The sequence below is a fragment of the Gracilinanus agilis genome, chromosome 1, assembly GCF_016433145.1.
Source record: "Gracilinanus agilis isolate LMUSP501 chromosome 1, AgileGrace, whole genome shotgun sequence".
In the NCBI taxonomy this organism is placed as follows: domain Eukaryota; kingdom Metazoa; phylum Chordata; class Mammalia; order Didelphimorphia; family Didelphidae; genus Gracilinanus; species Gracilinanus agilis.
In genome coordinates this window covers 58,455,601-58,471,231 of record NC_058130.1, presented here as the reverse complement: position 1 = coordinate 58,471,231, position 15,631 = coordinate 58,455,601, and the positions used below count along the sequence as shown (strand labels likewise).

Sequence of the window (15,631 nt, the reverse complement as noted above, 5' to 3'; positions counted from 1 at the left end):
AGTACCTACTTCACAGGACTGTTGTGAGAAAAGCACTTTTATAATATGAGAAATTTTTATTATTGAAATTTTCTCTTGTGGCAGACCCATCACTTTTTTTCAGTTTTGATTTCTTCATTTATTTATAATATTTTTCCATGGTTACATGATTCACAATTTTTCCCATCCCTCTTCCCTCTCCCCTCCCAGAGCCAACAAGCAATTCCACTGGATTATACATGTACCCATTGTTCAAAACCTATTGCCATATTATTCATATTTGCAATAGAGTGATCTTTAAAAGTCAAAATCCCCAATATATACCCATCGAATGATCATAAGTTTTTCTTCTGCTTTTCTATTCCCACAGTTCTTTCTCTAGATATGGATAGCTTCTTTCTCATAAATTACTCTGGATTGTACTGGGTCATTGCATTGCTGCTGGTAGAAAAGTCCATTTCATTAGATTGTGCCACAATGTCAATCTCTGTGTACAATGTTCTGGTTCTTCTCCTTTCACTCTGCATCAATTCCTGGAAGTCTTTCCAGTTCACATGGAATTCCTCCACTTCTTTATTCCTTTCAGCATAATAGTATTCCATCACCATCAAATACCACAGTTTGTTCAACCATTCCCCAATCTAGGGACACGCCCTCATTTTCCAGTAAAATAGTGAGTCTATGAATATTTTTGTACGTCTTTTTCCTTATTATCTCTTTGGGGTACAAACCCAGAAGTGATATGGCTGGATCAAAGGGCAGGCAGTCTTTTAAAGTCCTTTAGGCATAGTTCCAAATGGTTGGACCAATTCACACTCCATCAACTATGTATTCATGTCCCAATTTTGCCACATCCTCTCCAACATTTATTACTTTCCTTTGTTGTCATATAAGCCAATCTGCTAGGTATGAGGTGGTACCTCAGAGTTGTTTTAATTTGTATTTCTCTAATCAGGAGGGATCTAGAACACTTTTTCATGTGCTTATTGATAGTTTTGATTTCTTCATGTTAAAACTGCCTATTCAAGTCTCTTGACCATTTGTCAATTGGGGAATGGCTTTATTTTTTTGTAAATTTGACTTAGTTCCTCATATATTTGGGAAATTAAACCTTCGTCCAAGAGTTTTGTTATAAAAATTTTTTTTCCCAGTTTGTTTCTTTCCTTCTAATTTTGGTTACATTGGTTTTGTTTGTACAAAACCTTTTTAATTTGATATAATTAGAATCATTCATTTTACATTTTGCAATGTTCTCTATCTCTTTCTTGAACTTAAATTCATTCCTTTCCCACAGATCTGACAGGCATACTATTTTATGTTCACCTAATTTACTTATAATTTCTCTCATTATATTTAAGTCATTTACCCATTCGGAATTTATCTTGGTATAGGATGTGAGATGTTGATTTAAACCTAATCTCTCCTATATTGTTTTCCAATTTTCCCAGCAGTTTTTGTCAAATAGTGAGTTCTTGTCCTAAAAGCTGGGATCTTTGGATTTATCAAACACTATCATGCTAAGGTCATTTACCCCTAGTCTGTTCCATTGCCCATCATTCATTTTTAAAAAATCATTTGCTTCCAAAAATATACATCTTTCTTCTCATCCTGCAGAAATCTTAAATATTTTGGCTTTTCTTACTCGATTCTTTCATTTCTTAATCAGCTATATATGGCCTAGTAGCCACACTTTTGAAAGTGAGTGCCCAATCACTTAGTCCAGCCACCACTTTCACTGCAACCAAAGTCTCCATATCTCTTTCCCCCACAAAGGAAGAGGATTATATGAAATAGAAGGGTGGTGTACCCACTATTTGTACCTTCCATAGCAGCAAAATATTAAGCAGTAAGCCAGAGTTTAAAAGCAAAAAAGGAATGTATATTTCTGTGGTTGTTTTTGTTTGTTTTTTTTATTTTAAAATCCTTACCTTCTATCTTAAAACCAATATTGTGCATTGGTTCTAAAGCAGAAGAGTGGCAAAGGCTAAGCAATGGGGGTTAAGTGACTTGCCCGGGGTCACCAAGTTAGGAAGTGTTTGGGTACAGATTTGAATCCAGTACCTTCTATCTCTCAGCCTAGTTCTCAATCCACTGAGCCACCCAGCTGTCACTTTGTGATTACTTTTAAAGAGTCGATAACCCCAGCTTGAGAAGCTCTAGCTTAATAATGAAGATCTTTTTAGTTTGTTCATCTTTTGGCCTGCTATGTCCAGTTTACCAGTAGCAGAATAAAAGACATGAATCCAGTGTGTTTCGGACCCTAATCCTAATTTGTCATTATTATCTATGTAGTAGGGAAATAAAAATAAGACTGCTTAGGTGAATAATTGAGGTCAAAGTGTAGGTTTTATCTAAGAGATCTTTGTAACATAAAAACATAAAAAGGTATCTACTTTCTTAAGAGTCTTACCATGAAGACATCCTGAGTAATGGAGGATGTCACAGCAAGGAGGCTGTATAATGTAGAAAGAATACTAGAGTAATAATGGTCAGGAGATTTGAAAAAGTCATCTCTACATCTCTGTTGCCCTGTCTATAAAACGGAGATGATAATCCCTTTCCTTATTACTTCACAGGGTTTTTGTGCAGACCAAATGAGATGAAAGATGGAAAAGCACTTTGAAAAGAATAATATGGGGGGCAGCTGAGTAGCTCAGTGGATTGAGAGTCAGGCCTAGAGACAGGAGGTCCTAGGTTCAAATCCAGCCTCAGACACTTCCCAGCCGTGTGACCCTGGGCAAGTCACTTGACCCCCATTGCCCACCCTTACCACTCTTCCACCAAGGAGCCAATACACAGAAGTTAAGGGCTTAAAAATGGGGAAAAAAAAGAATGAAAAGAATAATATCCTCTAATATCTGTTAATTCTAGAATCTGTCATTTCATGTGAGAACTCTCTTCATATATGCAGGACTCAACTCCTTTATTACTTAGTAGGTGTCTTTATTTATTTGAGGTCTGGGGTGACATAGTTTAGCAAGTCTCTGGGTAAGATTTGAATCTAGGTCATTCTGCCTCAAATACAGTACTTTCCAGTATAATACCTATTGTTCAAATGGGAAGGAAATCTCCTAGGGAAATTAGACCCAAAGAGATGACCTTGATGCTAATTGAGTATAAATTGTCTATTTATGAATTTAATTATATTGTTTCAGAGTTTGACTTCTTCCTGTTCCATTTTTGTTTAGTCATTCCTCTGTTTACTGCTTAATTTGGTACAAGTACTTATCAAGAATTAGAAACAGTATAAGGAATCATACTGTTGTGGAATTTACAAATGAAGGAACAAATTGTGATTCCCATTACCATAAAAATCAGTATGGATTTTAATTTCCCAAGGTTTTGCCCCTACCTTTACAATTCATTTTCAATCTTGTTTCAACATAAGACCAGTTTAAAATTAGGAATGCCCCTTTTCAAGTTGTTTTCTTTTTCTTCTTCTTTTTTGTTTTTTTGGCAAACTTTTGGGGGGGGGTTCCCATTTTATTTTATGTTATTGAATTTATTTATTTATTTAGAATGTTTTTCCATGGTTACATGATACATGATTTTTTCCACCCCTCTTCCCAGAGCTGACAAGCAATTCCACTGGATTATACATGCATCATTGTTTGAAACTTATTTCCATGTCATTCATACTTGTAGTAGCGTGATCTTTTAACACCAAAACCCCAATCATATCCCCTTCAAACCACATAATCAGTCATGTTTTTCTTCTGCATTTCTGCTCCCACAGTTCTTTCTCTGGATGTGAATAGTGCTCTTTCTCATTACTGCTAGTAGAATGCCACAATATTTCGGTTGGTTTTTTCTTAAGTTAAAACAGTATTATGGTGATGGAAAAACAATCAAAACCCCTTCCTATCTTTCCTGACATAAATACAAGTAAGAAGATAAAGCCTAACCCATCTCCATTGAAGCACAAGAATTCTATAATTTAGGCTTTATTTTTCCTGTGATATTTTTAGTTAACTGGAGATCAGATTTGTTGAAACCTTACATTCATAATGGAACCAAGTCTAGAAGTTGTAAAGAAAGAAAAAGGTGAGTAGGGGAAGTACAGAACCCAAAAAGCCCTCGGGGAACAAAATATGTCATATCTGAGCCATACAAAATGGAAGGAAGAATCGAGAACCCAGAGATTTCACCTGATACACCTCTTGAGGGATGATAAATACATACACAATGCCTGCCCACTCAAAATCTAAGAAAAATAACAGAAGGAACAAGAAAAAGAGAAGAAATGTGAAGGAGAGAATAGCAAACCACAAAGACAGTGGCAGAGATTAGAAGGATCACTAAGAATATGAGCAGTATGTTGTGAAAACAGAGACAAAGACTGTGGCTATCAGAAGACAGTAAAAGCATTTCCAGAAGGGATAGAGTAGAGGAGGGGTAGTTGGGCAGCCTTCTATGTGATTAATTTAGAAACGTTGGGTCATGGCAAAATTTTACCTGTCTATAAAACTCTTATTCAAGTAAACTAAACTGAACAAAGATTATTAAGCACTTTCTAAGTTTGAGACGAAATACTGGGAACTGGGGATAGAAATAAATTTTTTTCTAATAATGTTTTCCTCAAGGAATGGTAGGGAGATGAAACATATGCACTCAGCAGCTAGAATAACTGATAGACGCAAAGTTTTTTTCCTCATATGCACTCTCCTTTGTTACAGCAATTGTTTGAGGTATTACTTTTATTATCCATATTTTACAAATGCAAAAACTGAATTGTAGTGCAGGTGAGGGATGTTGTGGACCTGTGACTGATTTTTGCTCCTTCCACCAAGCCAGTTTGTAAACTGTAACTTATAGTGGCTTAGTTGTCTGAAGCAGCTTAGTCTAGCGCTTAGCACCGTGGCTGGCAGAAGCTTAATAAATGTTGTTTGATTGATCATTTGAGATGCTTAAGTGGCCAAGTGCCCTGCTCATGATCACTCAGGTACTAAGTTTCCCAGGTGGAAGTAAACCCTATTCTCCATATTCCAAGTCCAGTTGTCTCTCTACTACACTATAAATTTGAATATAATTAAGTGCATAGAAGGAATAATGTTGAGTGTGATAACATTTGAACTGGGCCATGAAGGAAAATTCTTTCAAAAGAATAGAGATGGGGATGGAATCTTTTCCAGGCATGGGAGAGTAGCATATTCATGAACACATTTGAGATCTGGAATTAGCAAGTTGTTCAATTTAGCTAAAATATAGTGTTCAAAAAAAGAACCATCAAATAGGGTGGAAAAGGTAATTTGGAGACTGATTGAATGCCAGATTATGGAATTGGTATTATATATAAAAATGGGTTACCTTCTGTAGTTGATGGTATAAAGGTTACTATTCCCATTTGGCAGATGAGGAAACTGGCTCAGAGAGGTTGTCACTTGGCCACAGTCAGCAATGGGAAGACACTTTAGAGACATAATGCAATGAAATGTGAGCATTGTGAAAATTATTTGGGCAGCAGTGTGAAGGATGGTTTGAACAAAGAAAGAATAAAGGCAAGGGCAACTTGGAAGCTATTACAAGACTGCAGGTAAATGATAATTAGAGACTATACTAGAGTGGTAACAGTGAGAATAGGAAGGAAAGGATAAGTGTCAATGATTTTTTTTTAATTTTTAAAAAAATTTTAAATATTTTTCCATAGTCATATGATTTGTGTTGTTTTCCTTCCCTCTTCTGGAGCTGACAAGCAATTGCACTTGATATCTATTTCCATATTATTTGTTTTTGTAATTTTGTATTACAGAGCTATTGTATTGCAAAATTACAAAATTATTTATTTTGTAATAGTGTCATCTTTTAAAACTAAAACCCCAAATCATACACCCATGTAAACAGGTGATAAATCATATGTTTTTCTTCTGCGTTCCTGTTCCCACAGTTCTTTCTCTAGACGTGGATAGAGTTCTTCCTCATAAGTTCCTCTGGATTGTCCTGGGTCATTGTATTGCTGCTAGTACAGAAGTCCATTCCGTTCGATTTTACCACAGTATATCAGTCTCTGTGTACAGTGTTCTCCTGGTTCTGCTCCTTTTACTCTGCATCAGTTCCTGGAGGTCTTTCCAGTTCTTCTAGAAATCCTCCATTTCATCATTCCTTTCAGCACAATAGTATTCTACCAGAGACATTTTGAAATGATAGAGCTCTGCTGCAGTTGTCAGGGAGTGACAGAGTGAAGAGGATAAATGGAAAAAAGGGAAGAGGCAAAGATAATGCCACATTTTTGAGGCTGAGAGCCTAGAAGAATGTTGAGGACATCAATAAGAAAAAGGAATTTAGGAAGGGCGGGTTTTAGAGGGAATTCTGTTTACGAAAATGTACTAAGTGTTTACTATGTGCTCATCACAGGATATAATTGAGTTTGAGGCATTAGACAAATATTTAGATGGAAATACCGAGCAGTAGGTACTTGAAATCACAGGGAGTTCAGAGAAAGGCCAAGCCTGGCAATATACATTTCATTCATTCAAAAAATATTTACTAATTACATTGTATTTTAAAAGAACTGTGCTAAGCATTCTGGACTCAGAAGCAAAAGTGTAGCAGTCCCTACCCAAAAGGAACTTACTGTCTACTGGGAGAAAGCAGCTTGTACACAGGTAAATCAATATAAAATATATACTAAATCATTTCAGAGGGGTAAAAGAAAGGCACAATTTAAGAGGGGAGAAGTGTCGGAAAATTGCTTTTGTTGAAGGTAACATCTACATCGTACCTTATAGGAAATTAGGGATTCTGTGTATCAGGAGGGAAAGCAAGACCTGAGAAAATGCCTGTACAAAGACTCGTTTGTGAAAAAGGTCATTGATTATTATATACAAGGAATAGAATACAAAGAATTCCATTTTGGCTTGAACTTAGACAGTGCCTAGGGGGGAATAGAATGCAACTGATCCAGAAAAACAGGCTGGAGCCAGACCGTGAAGATTTTAAATGAAAATTCAGAGGAATTTGTATTTTTTCCTAAAGGCAATAGGGAGCCCCAGGCTTCTTAAGTAGGGGAATGATGTGGACAGAAATGGTCTTTAAAGAAGATTATTTTAGCTATTAAGTGGAGGTTGCATTGGAAAGAGGAGAAACTGGATACAGAAAAAACAATATAGAGATAATTGTGAAGGTACAGTCAGAATTAATGAGCATCTGAGATAATTCCTAGCTGTGTGACTCCAGACAAGTCACTTGCTCCCAGTTGCCGAGCCCAGTGATGGCGAACTTTCTAGAGACTTTGAGTGCCATGTCCCACCCCCATCCAGACACTAAGTGCCATGCTGCCACCACCCCTACCCCCACCCCACCCCTGCCATCTTACCCCAGACAGGAGAAGGAGAAAGTACTCTCATTGGACTACTCAGCAGTGGAGCTGGTCAAGTGAACAAATGGAGAGAAGGAAGGAAACAGCCCACCTAAGTCCCTCTCCCTTTCTAATAGCAAACTCTGGCAGGCTACAGGCGCATGCCCACAGAGAGAGCTCTGCGTGCCCCTTCTGGCACATGTACCATGGCTTCACCATCACAAGCCCAGCCCATAGCCCTTACCACTCTTCTGCCTTAGAACTGATACTTAGTATCAATTCTAAGAACGAAAATAAGGGTTAAAAAAATCAGTGAATATCTGAAATAGAGTGGTAGCAATGTGAGTGGAGAGCTGGATGGGAGAAGTATAGAGGTAGCATTCTAAGGCCTGGCAACTTGTGGCTATAGGAGGGACTGAAGAGTCATGGGGAGAAGTGGCACTCTAGAGAAATAAGTCAGGAAGAGAAGGAGGGATGGGGCGGGAGGAATAACAAGTTGTGCTTTGGACATGCTGAAGATAGCTATCAGTATCTGTATCCATATCATAGCAGAAGCTATAAGAGACCTCAGAGGCCAGACAGTCCAACCTCACATTATGGGGTAGGAAGCTGGATCCCAGGATGGTTAGGAGGCCCAGTGGGCAAGATTCAGACCAGGTCTTCAGACTCCTGAGCCAGTGCTTTGTTATTGTATTAGTTACTCTGCCAGACCACTAACAGGCAAAACTTGTGATGTGGGCCTGGAACGGGATGTACAGACCTGGAATTCATTGGCATAGAGATAGTAATTAAACCCAGGAGAACTAAAAAGATCATCAAAATAGCTGTAAGAAGAGAAAACAATAAGATTTAGGCCAAAACTGGGGGATGGCATCTGGTTAAGGGTCAAACCATTTGAAAGTCATTTGCTTTGAAAGAGTCATTCAAACCCTGGAAGTTGATGGGATTGCTACTGAAGAAAACATAGTGAGAGAAGTCCTAGAGAATGTCCACGTTTAGGAGATCCTACAATTTAAGATGTTGGAAAGGACCTTGAAGGTCATAGAATAAGATCCAGGCCAGTAACATGCTCAAAGTTACACAGGTAAATTGAGTTTTTTAACATAAGTCCTCTGGCTCCAAAATCTGTCACTTCACTATATAGTGCTGCCAGGCCCAGAAAGGGTCAGGAGGAAGAAAGCCAGGCTCAGAGATGGGAGGTCCTGGTTTCAAATATGGCCTCAGACACTGCCTAGCTGTGTGACCTGAGCAAATTACTTAACCCCCATTGCCTAGCTTATACCTCTCTTCTGCCTTAGAACCAATATTGCAACATTGCAATATTGGTTCTAAGGCAAAAAGTAAGGGTTGAAAAGAAAAGAAATCGAAGGATGATAGATCTGTAGGTGTTTAACTGTCAAATTATATGGAAAGTCCAAAGACAATAAGGACTGAGAATAAAAAACACCAAACATTTGACTTGGCAATCAGGAAGTCATCGAAATACCTTACAGAGACAGAAGAGTGATGAGAATACAAAGCAAACTATAGAGGTGTAAGGTATGACTAGGTAATGAAATTGTAGAGGTAGCATATAAGGCCATTCGGCAAAGGGGAAAGAGAGGAGCAATAGCATCATTGGAGAGGAGAGTCAAAGGGGACTTTGTAGAGACTGGGAAGGCCTCTACCTGTGGAGACAAATGGGAAGCTATTAGAGAGATGAGAGATAAGACAAAGGGAAGAAATGACCAGTAATAATAGCTAACATTTATAGAATATTTTAAGATTTACAAAACCTACTGCAATCCAAAGCAAAAGCATTTATTCAGTGCTACTTTGTGCTATGCACTAGCTTTGGTGCTAAGACTGCTATCAGAAAGAGGAGAAACTGGATACAGAAAAAACAATATAGAGATAATTGTGAAGGTATCAGTCATTTCAAAAGCAGCAAGCATGCTTCTCAAAGCAGAAGCATGAAGGAAATGTATTGAGATAGGAGAAGAATGCTATGTGTGAGAAAGAGGATGAGGTTTGCCTAAGCATGGAACACAAGAAGGGAGAAAAAGAGGGCAGGCATTTATTAGGCACCTGACCTATGTGTCAGGCACTGTGCTAGCACTTTGTAAATATTCTCTCATTTGATCCTTAGAACAACCCAGAGAGAAAGGTGCTTTTATTATCCCCATTTTATGATTAAGGAACCTGAGGCAGATGGCAATTAGGTGACTTACCAAGGAACACACAGTGAGGGCCTAAGGCCAGACTTGAAGTACCTGACTCCAGGCCCATCACTTTATCTACTGCGGCACCTTCCTGCCTCTAAGGAAGTAATGTTTAATGAGACAGAAAAAAATCAGTTGGGGCCAAGTTCTGAAGAGCTCTATTGAGGAGATAAGTAACCTCAATCTGTACTTAGGGAAAATCGTTGGCTGCTGGGGTGTAGGGAGGCAGGGGGATAATGGGAGGAAGCTTGCAATAAGCCAGGTCAAATGCAGCTCTGTAAAGAAAGAAGTTGAATGCAAGAAATGTTGTGGAAGTAGAAGGAGCAACATTTACCAACTGACTGAGTGTATGGGATGAGAGGTAGTTTGAGCCAGCTCACACTGGTTAGCCAACTGTTAAATTGTTATCTTGAGCATTTATACCTTGGAAATTGAAAAATGCTAAAAATCAGGGCTTGTTTTTTTTGTTTTGTGAGGTGAAAGAGAATAAGTATTAGATAGTGCCTACTATGTTCCAGAGAAGGTGCTACATACTTTACATATAGTATTTCATTTGATCCTCACAGCAAATCTGTAAGGTAGGTGCTGATATTATCCTTATTTAACAGTTGAGGGAAACTAAGGCAAACAAGTTAAATGATTTGTCCAGAGTCACACAGCTACTACATGTCTGAGGCTGGATTTCTTCCTGATTCCAGGTCTAGCACTTTATTCACCACATACCCTAGCTCACTTTGGCTCATTGTATCACTTTTTCTTTTCTTTGTTGGTTGGTTGTTTTGAGAATGAGTTCAAAATTTGCCAGGCATACTCCTAGAGTCAAGGATGATGCCAAGATTACAAAGCTAAGAACCTGCAAGAATGGTGGTTCCCTTAATAGAAATAGGGAAGTTTGGAGGATGGGTGGCAATATCAAACAAATAGTAACAATAGAGAGTGCAGAAAAGTGATGTGAAATATCAGGAAAGTTGGATAGATCCACACTGGTAAAAGGCATTAAATGTCATACTGATGAATTTGTCTTTTAATCCAAAGGCAGTAGGTAGCCACTGAAGTTTCATCAGCAGGGGAATGACATGTTATGATCTCTGTTTAAGGAAGATTGTTTTTGTAATTGTGTAAAGAGATAGATTGGAGAGTAGAAAGACTGAAAACAAGAGACCAAGTAAGCTCTTACAATATTCTAGGCAAGAAGTGATGAGAGCTTGAACAGAGATAGTAGTTGTGTGAGTAGAGAGAAGTTGTGGAGGGAGTGAATGAACAAATTTGAGAACTGACTAAGAAAGTAGTAATATTAAGAATCAAAGGTAACTGAAATTGTGAAGCAAATGACTAGAAGAAGCACTCAGCAGAAAAAGAGACAAGGAAGGGCAATTTGAGGGGAACGTAAGGCTGAAGACTAGAGATAGAATGAGTTCTATTTTAGACATGATGAGTTTGGAGTATCTAAGGTAAACTAAGTAGAAATGTCCATTGGGCAATTGGTGATGTGGGATTTGATCTTAGAAGAAAGGGGAGGGCTTAAAATATCGACTCAGTAGTTCTCTACATAGAGATGATAACTAAACCAACGAGTCCTAATGTCAGCTAGGTGGGTTAGAGCATTGGACTCGAAGTCGGGAATAGCTCAGTTTGCCTCCTTCCTCAGACACTTGCTTAGTTGTGTGATCCTGGGAAATCTTTGAGTCTCAGTTTCCTCACTTGTAAAATGGGGACATAATACTAACTCACATGGTTTTGTGCAGTTCAATTGAGATGACATGTAAAATACTTTTAAAATTACACTAAAGTGCTATATAAATGCTAGCACCGTGGAGAGAAGCAAACCCTAACACCGTAGGAATTTTCTGAGCTCCTTTCCTCCTCCTAGTTAGAGCTGGCCTGTGTGTGTGTGTGTGTGTGTGTGTGTGTGTGTGTGTGTGTGTGTGTGTGTGTGTGTGTGTGTCTGTCTGTCTGTCTGTATGTGTGTGTGTGTGTGTCTGTCTGTCTGTCTCTCTCTCTCTCTCTTTCCCCCTCCCCCTGCCTCTCCCCCCTTACTCCCTCTCTGCCTCTAAGTTCTCTAGCCAACAGTGATCATGCAGTGAGCCTTAATTTGAACTGTGCTCTAGGAAACTTCATCTAGACTATATCCTGGAGCTCCTGCAATGCACTGTGCTAGGTGTCATCTGAATCTTCTTCCCCCCAGTGCTCTACTTGCCCTACTATTCAGGTATTGGCGTGATCTTTTCAGGAAAATCCTGTATAAGAAGCATGTTTGACTTTTTCTCTGTGGATCCCTCTATTTTTTGCCTCTAGAATAAAATAGAAACTCCTCTGTTTGGCATTTAAAGGCCTTTAATCTGGTGCTGATTCACCTTTCTCTGCTTATTAACATCATTCCTCATCTTACTTTATATTCCAGCTAAATTGGCCTGCTTTCTGTGATACAAGATTTCATCTCTCATCTCTATGCTTTTGACATAGTCTAGGCTGTCTTCCCTGCTCATCTCCATCTCTTGGATCCCTTCCTTCCCTCAGAGTTCAAGTGCTGCCTCTTTCATGAAGTCTTTCCTAATGCCCAGTTAGTTCCCCCATGAAATTTTTTTGTTTTTACCTTGTATAAATGTTATAATTAATTATTCTGTGCGCATATTGTTTGCCCACAATGTTATATATCCCTCTTAAAGGAGACTGTTTTTTAAAGTCTTTTTATCCTGAATGTCAGTATGGTATCTAGTACACTAAGTGCTTAACAAGTATTTGCTGGGGGGTGAAGGGAAGGCAGGGGAATGAGCAGCCCCATGGCGGCAGCAGCAGCAGTTACAGCAGCAGCTGGCTGGTGGCAGGCAGTGGCTGCAGGGGGCAACAGGAAGGGAAAAAGCAAGAAATGGCGACAGATGCTTCCATTCCCCACATCAGCCTGTGTGAGGATCTTTGTCAAAGTGTGCAGCGGGACTACCATGGCTTGTGGGAGAGGCGGCCCATCCGACACTTGCTCTTTCGGCAGCTCTGTGAGAGGCCTGAGCTGTCCCGAGGGAACCCCCAATGATAAGCAGAAAAGCTGCCCGGCGACTGATGGAGAACTGCCTGAACCCCGGCTGGTGAGCGCCTGTGCTGACAGACTTGAGCAGGGGCCCTTCAGAGACCTCTTCAAAGAGCACCCCAGGCTGATCCCTGAATAGCGAGTGTCGCCCCCTTTGCCAAAGACCTCGACAGCAGCTCCTTCCATTGATTCCTACAGTGGAAATGGGCAGAAAGACCAAAAACACCTTCTGCTTTACCCTGTACTGGGCAAGGGTGGCTTTGCAGAGGACTGTGCGTGCCAGGTTCTAGCCACAGGCAAGAAGCTAGAGGAAAAGTGAATCAAGAAGCAGAAAGGAGAGGCCACGGCCCTGGAGGAGAAACAGATCCTGGAGAAAGGGAACAGTAGGTTGGTAGTGAGCTCGGCGTCTGCCTGTGAAACAAAGGATGCCCTTTGCCTGGTGCTGACTGATGAATGGGGGAGACCTCGCCTCCCATATTGGCCCCATGGGTGAAGCAGGATTTAAGGAAGACTGTGCCGCTTTCTACGTGGCTGAGATCTGCTGCGGTGGCCTGGAGGATCTGCAGGGAGAGCGGATCATGCACGGGGACTTGGAACCAGAAAATATCCTGTTGGGTGGCCACGGCCACATTTGGATCTCTGATCTTGGACAGCTGGGCACGAGCCTGCTGTAGGAGATGGTGGAGGGCCGTCACCCTTTCTAACCATGAAAGAAGCTGATAAAATGAGGAGGCGGAGTGGCTGGGGAGGAGGTGGTGCACAGGAAGTCGAGGAGCCCCCTCTCTTCAGAGGCATCCATGAGGCTAGAGCCTCCCTTCAAGCCCAATCCTCAGGCTATTTACTGCAAAGGTGTGCTGGATATTGAGCATTTCTCTGCAGTGACCGGTGTGGAATTGGAGTCTACAGACGATGACTTCTAAGTTTGCCATGGGGAATGTGTCCATCCATCCCTTGGCAGAGATAGTTGAGACAGTGCTTTAAAGAGGTGAATGTATGGATGGGCCTACCCTCCCCACAGCCCAAAGAGCTTGCTTCAGTGACTCTTCAGCAGACTGGACCATTGTGGAAACTGCAGGGACTGTGAGGAAGAGTCCCCCGCCCACCTCTAGCCCTGAGGGCCTGACACCCAGGCCAGGCAGATGGCTGTAGCAGCTGCCCACCTGCCCTGTTTACACTTTGCACAGTTGTCCTTAAAGGCATCTGAAAAGGCCCATCAAGGCACCTCAGAACCAGGCAATCCCTGCACATGCCATGATTGTTCTAAATCTTTGGCTTGCTAGGGTGGTTTCTCCCCCCGCACCCTCAGGAGTGGAGCAGGAAAGAAAAATGTGCTCTATTCTTCCTTCTGTCCAGCCTGGATGACATACCCTAGGACACCTTTCTAGAGGTGGCAGATCCTGGTTCCCAAACCTGCCTCCTAGAAATCATTGGAATTCTATATGTTTATGTATACATCAGCTGTAGATTTTTAAATCACCAGGCAATGGAGCCATCTCCCACCATCATCACCCCACTAACCTCACTGTGACCCTTCCCTGAGCCAGAGCAGAGGGGGGTAGATTTATTATCAAACCAAAGGGCTCCACCTGGCCCAGAGGGGCTACTGGACAGCTAGTTTGGGTCCCAGGCCCTCCCCCATCACACTGTGTCACCCACTATGAACTAGTGACAATTGTACTTACATATCCCACTGCCTTGTTTCAAGTGGCCTAGCATAACCCTGTGATTGCTGGAAACTCCCTCCTTGCCCTCTTCCAGATAGGAAAGTTTGGGGCCACTTATAGCCCCAAAATAAGCCTCCATTTGGGGACAGAAATAGCAAAGACAGGAAACCAAGGCCTGGCCTGTGGCTATCACCTCTGGGATACCCCCATAGGACCAGTGCCAACTGCCCAAGGATTTGGGCCATATGGCATCACACCCTCTTGGGTAGGAGTTTTTTTGGGGGGAAGGTTGTCTGGATACCACCCCTAGTCTTCTCAGAAGGCATCTATCTCTTCTATAGCCCCTGCCAGGTCTAAGCAGAGAAGCCTCTTCTCTCCCCTGGTGGCCTATAGCTCATTTGCCTTCCCAGGGGCCAGAGAAGTAGGGCCTGGGCTCTTCTCCCTCCCCAGGACAGCACCACACCATCCCCTAAGAGTTTGGAGGGACAGTTTTTAAAAGAGCCCAGCCACATTGAATAGTATCTACTTGTCCTCATGTGAGTCCCTAGCTATAATCTGCCCCTTCTTCATGTTTCTGAGTGTGTAGCATGCCTGCCCTCAGCCTGGGCCCTTTCACCCCATGACTAGGCTTCTTGGGACTGTGACTTACCTAAAATGGCACCATATCTGTGGTAGCATTTGCTTGCACTGTTCCAGTATGTACAGTCTGATTTTTATGCCTTTATCCATTGTATGATACCCAGTGTCTCCATTGTTTCCTTCATGCAAACATGAATATGATAAGAGCACAAACTGGAAAAAAAAATATTTGTGATTTCTATTTACCAAGCTCCTACCCTATCCATATTCAACAAGCTGGCCCTGAAACCATGCAGACTTGAGTTGTTTTTTGTTTTTTTCCAAAACCCTTTCTTCTGTCTTAGTATCAGGTATAATACAGAAGAATGGCAAGGGCTAGGCAGTTGGGGTTAAGTGATTGTCCAGGATTATACAACTAGGAAGTGTGAGGCCAGATTTGAACCCAAGTCTTCCTAACTCCAGACCTGGCTCTCTATCCACTGGGCTACCCAGCTGCCCCCAGACCTGGATTTGAGTTCTGTCTCTGACACCTACTGGTTCTTTGAACCCAGGCAAATGGCTTTACCCTTTCCGTGTTCTTGGAAACTCTGTAGGACTAGAAAGGGCAAAGCAGTGGCCAGTCTGCCACTAGGACTAGGACTGTTAAAAATCTTAAAGAAACTTCCATGAACACTTTATAATTTAAAATTTTCCTTAGATCAACTCTTACATGTTTAGTGCAAGTATCTTTACAGATAGAGAAACTGAGGCTCAAAGAGGCTGTTGCTTGTGGTCATATTGCGGTCTTTCTATCATCTTTTCTACTTCCTTTATTTTCCAGATAAGAACACTGGATCCCAGAAGGGTTAAATGACTGCTCCAGAGCCTCTCCTAATTAGTGTCACAGAGGGAT

The 15,631-nt window shown here is 41.2% G+C and overlaps 1 pseudogene; it reads left to right on the top strand.

Moving 5' to 3' along the window:
* Nucleotides 1–12,254: 12,254 nt before the first annotated feature.
* On the top strand, nucleotides 12,255–13,170 carry LOC123247238 (annotated as a pseudogene).
* The last annotated feature ends 2,461 nt before the right edge of the window (nucleotides 13,171–15,631 follow it).